General features: G+C 42.1%; 1 pseudogene across 1 annotated transcript; it reads right to left on the reverse strand.

Moving 5' to 3' along the window:
- Window positions 1-4,418: 4,418 nt before the first annotated feature.
- Window positions 4,419-4,860, reverse strand: LOC309824150 (ubiquitin-conjugating enzyme E2 D2-like; annotated as a pseudogene). Its single transcript has one exon. The product of its transcript is annotated as a ubiquitin-conjugating enzyme E2 D2-like (transcript).
- Window positions 4,861-17,663: the final 12,803 nt, after the last annotated feature.

Raw genomic sequence — 17,663 nt, forward strand, 5'->3', positions numbered from 1 at the left:
GGGTCTGTTTGGACTCTAAGGCTGACAAGATAAAAAGGGTGTCATAAAGCCTCACTTGTCAGTTGGACTTGGAACATGGCTCTCTGGCCTTGTAGTATCTGGGCTTTGAATATGCTGCTAAAGAAAAGCTGCTGGCTTTTTTGGAATCCTGACGCTTAATTGCCTAGACCTGACTCTAAGCTGAAACCTGGTCTGGGCTATTTCAGCCTCAGCACTAGCTGTGCCAAACTAAAAGCTGACGAATTTCTGCTCAAAAAATAAAACTTAGGTTCTGGAATAGTTACACATTTAAGACACTTCTCTGTGGGCTAAATTGTGGAAACATCATGGATGCTGGCTGGACCATCTGGGTCACAAATGCCCACAGAAAAGAGCTTATTTCTGATGGGGCCGTGTGAGATTGAGCTGCTGATCAGCTCTATATTTCTGATACAGAGACTGAATGCATTCCTAATAGGATTCCTGCAAAAGCTAGGGAGTGTGACACCTCCACCCACTACTAACAAGTCAGACTCTGGACCCCATTTCAGGGTCGTCTCACTGCTGTTGACTTGTATTCAGCTTTCTAAATTAGTTGCAGTTTGCAATGGCGGTCTGATAGCCTGACTCCATGCCCCTCACCTTTTTCCTGGTATACACACCTTAGTAAGGCAGTTTGATTATTAAATGCAGCTGTCCCCGGAAAGGGACTGATCTTTTGTAGGCTGCTCCCTGGATAAATGATTAGGACAAAAGGCATGGCAGGTTATTAAGCCCAATATAATTATCTTTTAAAAATTTAAGATTTCATTCTGACCCATTTCGAATATGATGGGTCTTTCTGGTTAAATTATACAAAAATGTTTTTCTGTGAAAATGCTTTTATGCCTTTTGCATACAACTTTCCCAGGTGAATGGTCTAGATGAGAGTAGGGGATAATTGAAAAAATGTTGTTATCATTGCTGAACAGGACACAACTGATTTTGTAATGATGCAGGAAAAAGTAAAACCCCAGCACCTGGGGATGGGGAGGCAGGGGGGAAGGGCATTAATGATCTTTGTTTTTCAGAACTGTTCCTTTCAAGCTGCGAGTTCTCTGAATTAAACTGGTTGCTGAGCCTAGGCTCACACCTTACCAGCACTGAGATGGCAGGGGGTGACCCCAGCACTTGCTTGCAGAACACCTATAGATGTTGTCCACACTAGTGAAGCTGTTGAACTGATGTTATAGACAAGTAAAACTGTTTGGAACTGACTTGCCTCAGTCAGTCCCTCTGAAATCAAGGACTGAACTGCATAATTTGGACTGGACTGAGAACCCAGAGTGGGAGGTCTGACAGTACAAGGCCACATGGGGCCCTGATAGCCTGTGCTGCCTGACTAATGTATGTCCTGCTTGGCATGCCCCAACATTTGTGAACTCTTTGTTTCTATGGTTACCACTTGCAATCTCTGGGACTGTACTTGTCTGTGTGCCCCAACTATCATACTGCCTCAGCCCTGGAAAGCTTTCAGGTCAGCTTCAACTTTGTGGCTGTGCCTGAATTGATGCCTTGGGCTAGGTTAAAAAAAAAAAAAAGTTAATCAGAAGCTTAAGGATGATATCAACTGGCTTTTTCAGATAGATCTGTATAGTTAGTGGTACTTGTTTTAATTGGCTAAGTAAAGGACCCCGAAAGGGCATAACTGAGATCAGTACTAAAGGCTGCTCTCACCCTGCTGCAGGAGGTCCTACTGATAATACTTTTGCTGTAAAGATGCCTTGGCCAAGGGCCAAGAGCCTGCTTATCAGTGGAAAGTCCTGCTTACAGGTTGGCCTGGTGTCTAGGATGTGTTTTGGGGAGGGTTCCCACCATTCACAGAACTGATGAGAGTGGTTCATTGTACTTAAACTGTTTGTACAACCAGTGTGGTTTATGCTAGATACCTGCTTTCCTCCTGGGAGTCTGGAATTTTGGTATGGGTTAGGCAGAAGGTGCCTATATGACCAGCTCCCAATAAAAGCCTTGGGCACTGTCTCTAATGAGCTTCTCCAGGAGGTAATATTTCACATGTGTTGGCACAACTTGTTGATGGGGGAATTAAGCTGTCCTGTGTGACTCTACTGGGAGAGGACTCTTGGAAGCTTGTGCCTGGTTTTCTCTAGGCTTTGCACCATATGCCTTTTTCGTTTGCCGACTTTGTTTTGTATCCTTTCACTGTAATGAATCTTAGCTGTGCGTACAACTATGTGCTGAATTTTGTCAGTCCTCCTAGCGAATCACTGAACCTGGGGTGTGGTCTTGGGGCCCTCTATACAGGAATGTACTGGAATGGTACAGCTGTGCAGCTTTAAAGAAAACTGTAAAACTATGCATGGAAAAGGGAACTCTGCTCATTGAGCATAGTTTAAGTTGTGATGTTTGCTCTAAAAATGCCTCCCGAAATATGCCTTGTTGCATTTTCATTGACTCATGGCATTTTCATTGACTTACGGCTAGCAGTGTAGTCTGGTACTTGGCAGCAGGAAAGTTGGATGATCAAGTCTCAGCTCAGAGGGGCCAAACGGGGCATAAGATTGCACAAGACCCATGCACTCTGTGACCTGTGTGAATGCCTATGGGAAAGGACTCTTGGAGGAGGAACATCGATGGAAGCAAGCTGATTTGACCTGAGCTTCCCAGGTAAGGACCATAGCCACCTGAATATACTATTGCACAGGGCAGCAATCCATCTACAAGTCAGAACCGGGCCTAAAAATAAGCTCCAGTGATTCCAGCACCTGAGGCAAAGGAAGCCTGGCACACATACCCAAACTGCCAACTACGCAGTCAAGTAGCAAAGGGAATTTGGGTTCCCATAGTCTGGGGCACTGGACCTAGCTGGTCTTGGCACGAGGACTGTGTAATTAACTCATTCACTCTTTTCCTCCCAAGTCTACCTCCTGGGATACTGGGATACTGGAATTTGTGTGTATCAAAGAAGAGCCAGGAGGTGGGAGATTCTAACTCCATGTCCTTTTGCTGCCCAGCTAAGCTTGCTAGATTTGGGCGGTTATGGATAATGATGATAATGATCATGGATGTGAGATGACAACTCTAAAGTGCTTCTGGTGTTGCCCACATATCAGAGGACTGTAGATGTTCTAGGTGGTATAAGGAAGAAGCTACTGAGCCACCTAGGAACAAGTCTGGGCATATGGTGTGAATAAGACATGGCGACAACTGGTGAAAGGGTGACATGATTGCTGTGGGGACTGATGCCAAGCACTTGGGTGTGGTAGCTAGCACAGGACAACCTTAACTGCTGGGGAGGGATGGGACTGGGGCCATTCATCTCTTTCAGCTCTGATCTGCAGAGCATCTGGCTAGTTTGTTTGTTTGTTTGTTTATGTAATGACTGTAGTAATCAGCTTATTACACAGATTAATCATTCTTGAACGTACAAGCTCCAGAGGAGCAATTCGGTCTTTAAATATACACAAGTATTTCCATTGAATGAATTTTCACCCTTACATCCAGATAGACCTAAGCAGTTAAAAACATAAGAAAAATAAGAGCTATTAGCTATGTATTAACTGAGAAACCACATACAAACCAAAGAATATGGAAGAGAGAAAGAGGGGCTGAAGGACAAAGGTTGAAGGGTGGGGAGATGTAAAAGAGTTGGAAACAAAGCCCATCAGACTTTACTTACTAATAGCTCCAATCCATTTAAATGTTGACCAGTTAAACTTAGACCTTAAAATACAGGATGTAGGTAGAGTTTAATCTGATTGGTCATAACTTTCACCTAAATCGTTAAGTCCTTCGGAATAAAATGAATACAGAAACAGCTTCATGTTCTTCACCTTGCTTTTCATAACTGTTTTGAGTTTAATGGGATTTCACTTAAAAAACAACCTCCTACAGGTCAGTGGAGCTTTCCTTCCCCATCCAAGCACACACCATACCCATCACCCCTCACTCTGCCGTTATCCAAATTTAAGTCAATAAGGAAAGCTTTTAGTCTCACACCTAGGTTATGCCTGGAGAACTGGCTTGTCACACACACACTTCTCTGCTAGGAGACAATGTTGGTACCGACGTACAGTATTTCTAGTTTGTTGTTCCAAGTATGTACAACACGCAACACTGCTGTATCAGGTAAACGTGCACAGGGGAAGGTGAGGCCTGGGCTCATAGAAAGCAGTCAAGTGGAAATCAAAAGGACTTTCTTTCAGAGTTCCCCTATCTTTATTTGCAGAGGTTATCCAATAATTTCTTTAATTACATCGCATACTTCTGTGTCCCTTCCCGAGCTTTTTTTTTTTTTGCGGTACGCGGGCCCCTCACTGCTGTGGCCTCTCCCGTTGTGAAGCAGAGGCTCCAGACGCGCAGGCCCAGCGGCCATGGCTCACAGGACCAGCCGCTCCGCGGCATGTACGGGGCACGAACCCGTGTCCCCTGCAGGCGGACTCTCAACCACTGCGCCACCAGGGAAGCCTCCGAGCTATTCTGTTGTACTTTTCTCTATCTGTTCTGTAGATCCGAGCAAGCTCAGGCACTAAAGGATCATCCGGATTGGGATCACACAACAGAGAACAGATGGACAAAAGTACTCCTGCAACAGTGCTGGAGACCACTTTGACCGTAGAATATCAAGACAAATGCTGCCATTACTGTTAATATTTGGATGATAAAGTCTTGTTGTAAATGCAACCTTAGGTGGTTTGAATAGGTAATCTGTTGGGAAATGAATTGTCAAGAAAAATACTCCACCCTGATAGGGACTGTCATTTGGCCTCATTATTGTAGCTTGCCAATGGAACATATCATCTCCAACGGGACCTGCTGAACACGGTGCTGGGGGGGCTCCCGCGCCAGGTCGTACAATTCCTTGTGGATTCTCTTCAGAGCCATCGCGGGAGGCGGGTGGAGGCGGCCCCCCGGGGCGGGAACAGGGGCAGGGGAGGGACGGGGAAGGGGAGAGGGCGCGCGAGGCTGCCTCGGTGATCGCGGGTCGGCAGGAGAAGATGGGGAGTTCCGGAGCACGGCTCCGGCGGGACGGACTTGGAGCCGTGGCCCACTCGGCTCCTGAGCCTGCCGCAGAGGTCACCGCATCACCCGGCGGCTGCCCCTTTATGCGCTGCCGCCGTCGCCACCGCCGCCGCAGCCGCCGCCGCCACCGCGGTAGCTGCCTCTTCCGTCTAGGCTCAGCGCCGCCTCCTCAGCCGCCGCGGATCCCTCCGCCAGGGAGCAAGAGCCCAGACCTCGGGCTCGGCCGGCGCCTCTGGGTCGGACGGTCGAAGGGACTGCTTGCTGCAGGGGGACCGAGGGACGCGCGGGCGGGCGGCCTGGCTAGTTTTTAAGGCAGACTGTCACTTCCAACTTGACCATTGGCCGATAGGGAATCTTAATCTAAGACCTCTCAGAAACTTCCCAGCAGCTGCTGACTGCAGGAGTTAACAGCTGCCACGCCAGACAGTAGAACAAGATCAACTTTCTCGAACCCGATCCGATTTCTTTTTACCTATTCACAGACTATAGCAATTGCTCTAAGTTTAATCGATTGTTGTATCTCTGTTCCCTAGGACAAATTAAAAGGATTTGTATAACTAGGATATCTGATGGGGTGGCCTATGTTTCTAAAGAGAGTTCTTGACTGGTGATGTGAAAGGTTAGGGGGTGAAGTTGTAGGGAAACTGCTCTGTGCAGTTGTCCTTGCAAATATCCATATAGGCCACATGGACAAGGCTTCACCTCAGGAGACCTAAGTCTTGGTAAAATGCCCCATAATCCTCTCAGAACATGAGAGAATGGGAGGCTTGGGAGGAGCTGCTACAAGGCCATTTCTCACCCTCCTTTTTATCTTTCCTCGAGGCTGTTATGAGACAATTTCTTACTGCCTCCCAGATTCTGGTAAGATATAAGGGCTTCTGCCTTGAAACTCCTCTCTCCCCCACACTTTAGGGTACAGCTGCATGCCATAAAATTGCTTAGCAGGAAATACTCAAACTGCTTAGTATAAAACTGGTTCCTGGGACTTCCCTGGTAGTCCAGTGGCTAAGACTCCATGCTCCCAATGCAGGGGGCCCGGGTTTGATCCCTGGTCAGGGAACTAGATCCCACATGCCACAACTAAGAGTTTGCTTGTCACAACTCAAAAGATCCCACATGCTGCAACGAAGATCCCGCGTGCTGCAACTAAGACCCAGCGCGGCCAAATAAATAAATAAATGTTAATAAATAAATAAATAAAACTGGTTCCTCAGAACCAGAGCTCCTTATCACCCGTGTTGCCTTGTTATCTGACCCCTTTTGCTTTAGTGCTGTCTTGTGGGGCAGAGGACACAGGGAGCTGGCACCTTTGCGGATCTTGCTATTGCTGTCTATGGAAATAATAAACTGCCTGACTACAAAGGACTAGTTATTTCTTTAGCAGCTGAATGTCTCAGCCTTGCATGAGGGCAAGGACAAATGCTCTGCACACACCCTTGGCCCGTAAGTATGGATTTCTTTCTTCTCCCGACTCAGTTTAAATACTAGTTAAATTTGAGTATGTTAGAAAAGTGATCAGGACTAGTTTTTGGTTTTATTGTTACAAAAATTTTTGTGTTTGGAAGTAAGGCATGTTCATGATGCCTTTGTAACAGATGAATTCTGGGCTTGAACTGTTGAGCCTAGAACCACTGGTTCCTGTCTGGAGAGTAATCTGGGACCCCTTAGTGTTTTATTTTTCTCTTTTGGTGGTATGTGTGAAATTGTTGTTGTTTTTTAATCTTTTTGTTGTTGTTGTTTGTTTGTTTTTTAATTCATTAATAAGTGAACAGCCTTTGGAGGGGAGGAGGACAGATTGAGTCCATATTGTACTTCCTAGATCTAGTTTAGAAAACATACTCCCCACCTGGTACTCTTAGGAATTGCAAATACCTCACTTAATAACATACTTCTTCAAAAAATTTGCCTTTTCTCTTCCACCCATGAATAGGTCTGGTATTTGATGAAACTCGTGAAAGTGGGTGAACCTAACTTGCCCCTCTTCTCTAGGATGCAGTGAATGCATATGTGACTGTGACTTTTCAGGTAATTTGTCATTTCCTTATTTCTTTGAAGTTAACTTCTAACTCCTTTTATTGATAATGAAGAAAAATATTGCACTTTTTGAAATACACCAATTGAATTGAATGCATAATTTAAATAGTTTTTCCTTGTCAAAAAAAAGTAGACGTAGCAACCAATCTGTGTTTCCCATGTATACTTATATTATCATTATCTCCAATTTATAGAGAAGGAAACCGAGGCTTACAGAAGCTCTGTGTGATCACATTTCCACAATTCACAGTGAGTAGAACTGAGACTTGAACTCAGGTCTGTCTGACGTCAAGTCATTCCCTTAACCACTCTGCTCTACTACAGGAAATTACAAATGAACCTCAAAGGAGCTCATAATTTGACAGGGCATTTGAGGGAGGCCCAAGTAAGACATAATTATGAGGCAGGGCCTCCATTTGATTTATGTTGGCAGTTATGACCTAGGGCAGGCTTATAGTAGGGGTTCAAAAACTATGTGTTGAAAATAAATGATAGACATTAGTACCAGTATTCTGAGGAGCTGGTACATTCACCTCTGAGTGGACATATCATAATGTAGGGGCAGGAGGGAAACCCAGAACAGAAGCTCAGTAGAAGCAGGACACCAAGGTCAAATGGAGAAATCCTAGAAATAATCTCCTGCAGATGTGTTGACACAGGTTTTAAATCTCCCTGTGCAAATTTAAATGTCTTTCTTTCTTCTCTTTTAAAAACATTTTTTAGGTCTGAGAACTTAAGATCAGCCTTCAGGCAGCCCATTCCACTCCGCTCGAGTGCCCACCATTTCCCTCCCTCCAGCCTCTACGTCTGTGTTGATGCTCTACTGAATGTCTGTTTCCTGCCTTTCAATCTCTTACAATTCTTCTATCCTACAATGCACATACATAAAGTTTCTATTTCTTAAAACTGCAATAAATCACTTTCAAAAATAAAAATAGTAACAGATACTACCTCTCCCACCTGCTTTTTTTAGAGGCAAACAGACCAGGGTTCAACCCTAGATTTTGCTGCTTCCTAACTGGAAACTTGCCTTGGTTACTTATTCTCCTCAAGACTCAGTTACCTCTCCTGAAAAGTGGGAATTTTTTTTTTTTAACGTCTAACAGGGTAAAAAGTGATATGAAATTAAATCATGCATGTCGGGACTTCCCTGGAGGTCAAGTGGTTAAGACTACGCACTTCCACTGCAGGGGGCATGGCACAGGCTCGATCCCTGGTCGGTGAACTAATATCCCACATGCCAGGGATGCTGCCAAAAAAAATTATGCATGTTAACCATCTAGCTCAATACCTGCCATATAATTCGCCCTCAATATATGTTATTTTTATCCCTTTTCACGACTTATCCCAGAAGAAGATTATCCTTTCCTTTACATCTGGTAAAACTTCACTTCATGGGCATGTCTCACTTTGTACCTGTACTGTGTTTTTTTTTTTAATTTATTTAATTTAAATTTATTTTTATTTTTGGCTGCGTTGGGTCTTCGTTGCTGCGCGTGGGCTTTCTCTACTTGCTGCAAGTGGGGGCTACTCTTTGTTGCGGTATGCAGGCTTCTCATTGTGGTGGCTTCTCTTGTTGTGGAACACGGGCTCTAGACACGTGGGCTTCATTAGTTGCAGCATGCGGGCTCAGTAGTTGTGGCTCAAGGGCTCTAGAGCGCAGGCTCAGTAGTTGCTCCGCGGCATGTGGGATCTTCCTGGACCAGGGCTTGAACCCGTGTCCCCTACATTGGCAGGCAGATTCTTAACCACTGTGCCACCAGGGAAGCCCATGTACTGTGGTTTTTTTGTGGTTGTCTTATTTTCCCTGTAAGACTACAGTGTCCTTAAGGGGAGAGGATTGCTTAGAATGCAAGATCCAGTCCCTGCTCCCCTACATCCAACTCCCTCAGCCCCCATTTACACAGAGTTATTTGTACACAGTATGTTCTTGTTAAAGACTTGTTAAAATATGATTAAAATAAAAGTAGAGAGGAAAGAAAAAATGAAGAGATAAAATAACAGACTGTTGCATTAAAAAATTTATTGAAGTCATCAAAATGATTCAGAAAGATTTCCAGCTAATATTTACCTTTCATGTACCCTTCTCCCCCAAATTGTAGTACTAACTTATAGCATGTAACTTTTTTTTCTTTAAAAAGTAATAAATAGTGGGAATTCCCTGGTGGTCCAATGGTTAGGACTCTGCGCTTCCACTGCAGGGGGCATGGGTTCCATCCCTGGTCTGGGAAGTAAGACCCCACAAGCCGTGGAGCGTGGCCAGAAAAACCCCAAAAGTAATAAATATTGTAAAAGTGGATCTAGCTGTTTGGGTTTTAGTGATTGGTATTTGTTCGTTCCTTTTACTTGCCTCTTCTAATTCTGGCAAAAAGGTTCCCAAATATCTCAACTACCAATATAACTGAACTGTCACTCACAAAAAGGAAATCAGAAGGAGGTATCAACTGGCTAAGCTCCAGGATTGTAGAAAAACCCTAATAATTAGTGACCCAAAAAATACTGTCTAAAATCTGCCATCTAGTGTGGACTTTGTAAAATTACATATTACTGGACACATTAATGCTGTGATTACTACTAGGGCTTCCCTCAGTGGACACTAGGTTTGAAAATTTTAATTATCAAACAAAATGATCAAAAGTAGCATTAAATTTGATTTCCCATTTAGTTTTAACCATAGATATATAGAGAGGTAGAGAGATAGATAAATGCTAAATAGATATAAAGATTGATATGCAAAATAGAGCTTTTGCTCAGCATAGTAAGGTGGTATTGGAAACCTTTAAATATAAAAACTATCTAATAATGAATTTATATAATTGGTAATAAAAACAAAGAAACATATCCCCCTTGTTTATCCTTATTATTGGTAAATGTCATTCCTGACAGGAGAGGTTGAGTAGGAAAGTATCATTTGTTGGGCACAATCTCCGTGCCAGGTTCTTAACCTACTTTTTTTTTTAATATTTATTTATTTATATTTTTTGGCTGCATCAGGTCTTAGTTGCGGCATGTGGGCTTCTCTCTAGCTGTGGTGCGTGGGCTTAGTTGCCCTGGCACGTGGGATCTTAGTTCCCTGACCAGGGATCGAACCTGCGTCCCCTGCATTGGAAGGCGGGTTCTTAACCACTAGACCACTGGACCCTCTTAACCTACTTTAATCTAATTTAAATCTTATCTTTTGGTCTTTAAGTTAAAATATTACAAACCTCATTTTACGTATAAAAAAATTAAGACCTAAAAGGTGAAGAAGTTGGCTTTCTATCACAGCTGGTTAGTAAAAGCACCAGGATTTGTACCCATGTCTGGAAACTCCAAAGCTCATGCTCTTTCATCTCCATACTGCCTTTTATACTTTGTGAGATGCTGGAAATAGTGTAACAACTTACACTATGTAGCAATAATCCCCTCTTTTTTATTGTTTTCAGTCTTGCTAGAGATTTATCAATGTTTTTTATCCTTTCAAAGAACCACCACCTTTTAGTTTCATTAATTTTCTGTATTGTTTTTTATTTTCAATTTTATCTCTGCTGTTATCATTTCTTCTGACTGCTTTGGGTTTATTTTGTTCTTTTTCTATTTTCTTTAAGTTTCTTAAGTCTTAGATTATTGATATGAAACCTTTCTTCCTTTCTGATATAGGTATTTAATGCTATAAAATCGCCCCTAAACACCACTTTATCTGAATTCTACCAATTTTGTAATATATTTTCATTTTCGTTCAGTTTAAAATATTTCCCAGTTTTATTCAAATTTCATTTTCATTCAAATTAAAATCTTGTCTAATTCGAGATTTCCTCTTTGACCTATGAATTATTTAAAAGTATGTTGTTTAATATCCCTCTGATATTATTTCCCTCGCATCTGAACTTCCTTTAGCAACTTTTTAGAGCAAATTTTTTTTTTTTGACAAAAACTTCTCTTAGTTTCCTTTTATCTGAGCATGTCTTTATTTCATCCCTATTTCTGAAGGGTATTTTCACTGGATATATAATTCTGAGCTGACATCTCTCTTTCTTTGGCACTTTAAAAATGTTATCCTTCCTTCTGCCTCCACAGTCATTTGAATCTTTGTTTACCTATAAGCAATGCATTTTTTTGGTAATAAATTTATTTATTTATTTATTTTTGGTTGCATTGGGTCTTTGTTGTCGGGTCTTCATTGCTGCGCGTGGGCTTTCTCTAGCTGCGGCGAGCGGGGTCTACTTTTTGTTGCGGTGCGCAGGCTTCTTATTGCGGTGGCTTCTCTTGTTGCAGAGCTTGGACTCCAGGAGTGTGGGCTTCAGTAGTTGTGGCACGTGGGCTCAGTAGTTGTGGTTTGTGGGCTGTAGAGCGCAGGCTCAGTAGTTGTGGCACATGGGCTCTAGAGAGCAGACTCAGTAGTTGCGGCGCATGGGCTTAGTTGCTCCACGGCATATGGGATCTTCTTGGAACAGGGCTCGAACCCGTGTCCCCTGCATTGGCAAGTGGATTCTCAACCACTGCGCCACCAGGGAAGTCCCAAGCAATGCATTGTTATTCTCTGGCTGTTTTCAAGATTTTCTTTGTCTTTAGTTTTCAGCAATTTGATTGTAATGGATTTTGATTCAAGTTCATTTGTATTTTCCTGTTTAGGGTTTGCTGACCTTCTTGAATCTCTAGGTTATTGTTTTTTTTGCCAAATTTGGTAAATTTTTAGCCATTGTTTTTCATACACACACACAAACACACACACACAATAATGCACTCTTTCCTCTTCTTCTGAAACTCCAGTGACATGAATGTTAGGCCTTTTGGTATTGTTCACAGATCCATGAGGTTCATTTTTGGCAGGGAGGAGATCTTTTTTTTCCCTCTGTTGTTCAATTTAGATAATATCTATTGATCTATTCTCAAGTTCATTGACTCTTCTGTTACATTCTTCTGTAAGATTTTTTTTTTAGTTATTGTATTTTCAGTTGTAAAATTTTTTTAAAAACTTTTTGCCTAATTTATTTAAAGAATGGTACTACTTTCTAGCATTTTTTTATTTTGTATTAGTATCTTCGTTTGAAATGCTAATTTCTCTTTCTCCCAAGGTTTTGCAGCCATCTCTACTACACAGTTAGGCTGATGGGCAGTTGTTTGCCAGCCACAGCTGGTTTTAACTATGAAGTATACACATGTACTTAAGTGAAATATCAAATCTAGTAAAGAATCCATCCCAAGTTACCTCTACCTTCTTTAAATTTTCAGCTCTTCTGAGATGTCTACCTAGATATGTATCTTGTCAAAGTTTAAATCTCCCTTCTAATATGTTTAAATATATGTATCTCATAAGGGCAGTTTAAACTTTGGGGAAAAATGTTTCACTTTTACTTCGGATTTCATTATACATTCTCAGAAGCCTTAACCTTCACGCTTTTGATAACTTACAATTCTTCTTTGTTTGTTTGCTTGTTTTTGTGTTTGGTTTTTTTTAATTTTTGTCTTTCTTTTTCTCCAGTTCAATTATTTTTATTTGAACGTTTGGGCTGTTGCTCTCTGGGAAATGACTTCTCCCCAAGAGAACCCAATAAAAGAGTCTCTAAAAGTGTCCTCTTCACCTTTTTCTTTCTTTCTTTTTTTCATTGAGCTATAATTGACATATAACATTGTGTAAGTTTAAGGTGTAGATTTGATACACTTACATTCTGCAATATGATTACCACTGTAGCATTAGCTAACACCTCCATTATGCCACATGATTATCATTTCCTTTTTGTGGTGAGGACATCTAAGATCTAGTCTCTTAGCAACTTTCAAGTATATAATACAGTATTGTTATATTAACTATAATCAGAATGCTGTGTATTTGATCCCCAGAACTTAGACGTCTTCTAACTGCAAGCTTATATTCTTTGACCAACATCTCCCCAATTCTCTCACCCTCTTCCTAATTCCCACACCCTAAAACTTCTATTTGGTTTCTCTTTATATCTGCTACTTCTTTGCTAAGAGCTTCTGTCTTTCCATTCATTTCAAGAGTGTTTGCCCTTGTTGGAGGTTTTTAATAATAGCTGCTTTTTTTTTTTGGCTGCACCTCACAGCTTGTGGGATCTTACTTCCCCAACCAGGGGTTGAACCCGGGCCCTGGCAGTGAAAGCACCGAGTGCTAACTGCTGGACTGCCAGGAACTTCCAATAATAGCTGCTTTAGATTTTTTTTTTTTGGCTGTGTTGGGTCTTTGTTGACGCATGCGGGCTTTCTCTAGTTGCGGCAAGCAGGGGCTACTCTTCGTTGAAGTGCGCGGGCTTCTCATTGTAGTGGCTTCTCTTGTTGCAGAGCTTGGGCTCTAGGTGCGTGGGCTTCAGTGGTTGTGGCACCCAGGCTTAGTTGCTTCGCAGCATGTGGGATCTTCCTGGACCAGGGCTCGAACCCATGTCCCCTGCATTGGCAGGTGAATTCTTAACCACTGTGCCACTAGGGAAATCCTAGATTCTTTATCTGATAATTTTAACATCTGTGTGATCTCAGTTTTGGCATCTGTTCATTGTCTTTTCCCATGTACATTGAGATTTTCATGGCTCATCATATGTCAAGTACTTTTAGATTGTATCCTAGACATTTTGAATATAATGTTGTGAGACTCTGTGTCTTGTTTAAATCCTACGGAGTATTTTGATTTTTTTGCTTTAGTAGGCAATTAACCCAGTTTAGTTTAGACCACAGGTTCCATCTAGCCTTCTGTGGGTTTTGGTTTCTATGTCGGTTCCATTTTTAAAGTCTTTGCACTCTATTTGGATCTGTCCTGTATGTGGCCAGTGTGAAGCATGGGCAAAGGATTGTTACTTTAGTTGTCAAAGATTTTAGTACGCTACTTAGGATCAGATCCATGCATGTGCAGCTCAGGAGTGAGCTCAGGAATTTAGAAACAGCTTTTTGAGGTCACTTTTCCAAAATCCTCTTCTGTAACCTCATCACTACTGTTCAGTTGCCTAGGCTCCCTTTGTGGTCCTCTCACCAGAAAACTGGGGCTTTATTTACCTTACTCTGCTGCACACTTTCCCTGACCCATCCAGAATCAATTGCTAGGAAGACAGAGAGAAGGAGAGAAAAAAAAGCAAAGGTTGTTTTCCCCATTCTCTTGGGACCACAGATCATCCAGTTGGAGAGCAAGTTTCCCTTAGAGTTTTAGGTACCTGTTGCCACCACCACTGGTCACTACCAGGAGAACACTTTCCCTCTTCACCAGCCTGAACTAGAGGACTTCTAGAGCTATCTTTGTTCACATAGATATGTACTTCCTGGTTTGGAGCTGTGCTGTGACTAGGTTGGGGGATGCCAAAGCGGGAAGGAAGTGGTAAACTCAACTCCAGTTCTCTGGTACTGTGATTTCTGGTCTTCCCCAATTTACCTGCTTTTGTTTACTTTTCATAGTCCTTAGACTGTTCCCTGCATTCTGTCTAGGTTTTTTAGCTGGATGAGTGGAAGAGACAGAGCAAAGTGTGCTTACTCTTTTTTACCTTCAACTTGAACTCACGGTGTCTTTTTCTTTTTTTTTGGCTGTGTTGGGTCTTCGTTGCTGCATGCGGGCTTTCTCTAGTTGCGGTGAGCGGGGGCTACTCTTCGTTGCAGAGCACGGGCTCTAGGCGTGTGGGCTTCAGTAGTTGTGGCACGCGGGTTTAGTAGTTGCAGCACGTGGGCTCAGTAGTTGTGGAACGTGGGCCCTAGAGTGCAGGCTTAGCAGTTGTGGTGCATCTTAGTTGCTCCTCAGCATGTGGGATCTTCCTAGGCCAGGGACTGAACCCGTGTCCCCTGCATTGGCAGGTAGATTCTCAACCACTGCACCACCAGGGAAGCCCTCCACGGTGTCTTTTTTATACAAATAAACTTTATGCAAATTTGTTGAACATCTATTAGTACATGAAATAATAATAATGTTAATATTTTCCCCCTAAACCCAAGGCTATATCTTTAGTTGTGTGAAGATGAAACTACAATACAAACTCCCATATTACAGGGTATCATGGAGATTTAATTTTTGTCTAATTACCAAAGTAATATATATGGAATTCAAAGAGTTTGAAAAATGTAGAAAAGCACAAATTTAATTTGAAACATAAATCTCTGTAATCCCAACACATAAAAAGAACCATTGTAGGGGCTTCCCTGGTGGTGCAGTGGTTGAGAGTCCGCCTGCCAATGCAGGGGACACGGGTTCATGCCCCGGTCCGGGAAGATCCCACATGCCACGGAGCGGCTGGGCCCGTGAGCCATGTCCGCTGAGCCTGAGCGTTCGGAGCCTGTGCCCCGCAACGGGAGAGGCCACAACAGTGAGAGGCCCATGTACGGCAAAAAAAAAAAAAAAAAAAAGGAACCATTGTTAAAATTTGTATAGATTGTTTCTAAGATTTTGTTCATTGTAAATATGTACACGTTTTAAATGTTTTAAATAAAGGTAAAAACATATTATATATTATTTTGTTTTTTTCTTTAACATAAGAATATATACTGTTATTTTTTCCTTTAACTTAGTTATTTTTTTCTTTAACATAGTAATATATTGGCCAGTGTTTTCTATGACAATAAATACTATACACTACAACAAGCTTTTTAAAAAAATAATTTATTTTATTTATTTATTTTTGGCTGCTTTGGTTCTTCGTTGCTACGCGCGGGGTTTCTCTAGTTGTAGCGAGAGGGGGCTACTCTTTGTTGCAGTGTGCGGACTTCTCATTGCAGTGACTTTGCTTGTTTCGGAGCTCAGGCTCTAGGCACGTGGGCTTCAGTAGTTGTGCAACACAGGCTCAGTAGTTGTGCCTTGTGGGCCCTAGAGTGCAGGATCAGTAGTTATGGCGCATGGGCTTAGTTGCTCCACAGCATGTGGGATCTTTCCAGACCAGGGCTTGAACCCATGTCCCCTGCACTGGTGGATTCTTAACTACTGCGCCACCAGGGAAACTCAACAGCAAGCTTTTTGTTTGTTTGTTTTTTTGGTCTCAAAAAGACATTTTATTTTTTAACAGCAAGCTTTTTAACGGCAGCATTGAATCCTATAATTTATTTAGTCAGAACAACACTGTGAGGATTTAATATTTCAAAATTTTAGCTATCAAAATAATGGTAGGATAAGGTCTCATACACATAAATGACTCTCACCTCCAGTTGATTCCTTGCAAAAAATGCCTGAAGTAGACTTGCTGGCTTAAAGGCAATGCACATTCTTAAGGATTTTGATACATCTATTCAAATTTCCTTCTAGAAAAGATGTTGGAATGTGAATTGATACCTATTTCTTTTTTTTTAAAATACATTTATTTATGTATTTATTTTTGGCTGAGTTGGGTCTTTGTTGCTGCGCACGGGCTTTCTCTAGCTGCAGCGAGCGGGGACTACTTTTCGTTGTGGGGCGTGGGCTTCTCATTGCGGTGGCTTCTCTTGTTGCGGAGCACGGGCTCTAGGTGTGCAGACTTCAGTAGTTGTGGCTCGCGGGCTGTAGAGCTCAGGCTAAGTAGTTGTGGCGCACAGGCTTAGTTGCTCTGCGGCATGTGGGATCTTCCCGGACCAGGGCTCGAACCTGTGTTCCATGCATTGGCAGGCGGATTCTTAACCACTGCGCCACCAGGGAAGCCCCCTATTTCTTATTAGGTAGTTTTTTTCCTGTTTTTATATTGAATTAATTTTAAATTTACAGAAAATTTACAAGACTAGAACAAAGAATTCCCATATACCCTTTACTTAGATTTACTATTTTTGACATTTTGCCATATTTGCTTCCTCTCTCTTTCTCCACACACACATGCATGCATACACATGCACACATTAATTATTTATACTTTTTGAAACATTTGCATACATCATGTCTCCTTTCCCCTGAAAACTTTAGTTTGTATTTCTTAAGAAAAAGAATACTCTTTTACATAACTACAGTGCAGCTATCAAATTTAGGAAATTTAACATCACTAAAATACTTCAATATGAAAATAACAAGGGATCAAGAGGACTAAATACATCTGCTAGATAATTAATCCTCTTAAGTAGAGCTAATGAAATTAGGTCGACAGAAATGGTTTTTGTCAGCGCTGGGGGCTCCTGCCTTCTCAGTGGCATCACCGAGCCACTTCATTTAGGCAAAGCCATACCTACCTTGTACGCAACTATCACCAGCATCTCTGACAACTCAGGGCATGAGGCAGGCACTCAATGAATATCCATTTACTGAGTTAATGAGCAACAAGGATTACCCAAAGTTTGCACCTTTAGTCTCATGATTATTTTATTTTGTCCATTTGTTTGCTGTTGTTAAATAACAGGAAGTTAGAACAAGGGATAATACAACATTTTCTGCCTTCTATATGGAATCTGTAGCTAATCTCTGTTAACCTGAATAGTGGAAGTGGAAGTAGCTAAGAGAGTCTCCAAGTCTGACCAAAAATGGGGCTTCACCAGACAACATTATGTCACCTCTAAGGGGTAGGGTGGGGCGGAGTGGGGAGACGGGCTGACTTCTGCAGTCTCATTACAGACAGTCTTTGGAAAAACTTATTTCCAAACCTAGGAGAACTCAGGATCTAGTTCACATGTGACCTCCTTAAAAAAGTAGTAGCAGTTTAATGTCTGCCAAGCAAGAGGTGAGAATGGAGAATCTTTGGCAAAAGATCTGGCAAACATGAAGGGGAGCATGTTAGTCTCTT

The sequence above is a fragment of the Grampus griseus genome (assembly GCF_964374135.1).
Source record: "Grampus griseus genome assembly, chromosome: 6".
Taxonomy (NCBI): domain Eukaryota; kingdom Metazoa; phylum Chordata; class Mammalia; order Artiodactyla; family Delphinidae; genus Grampus; species Grampus griseus.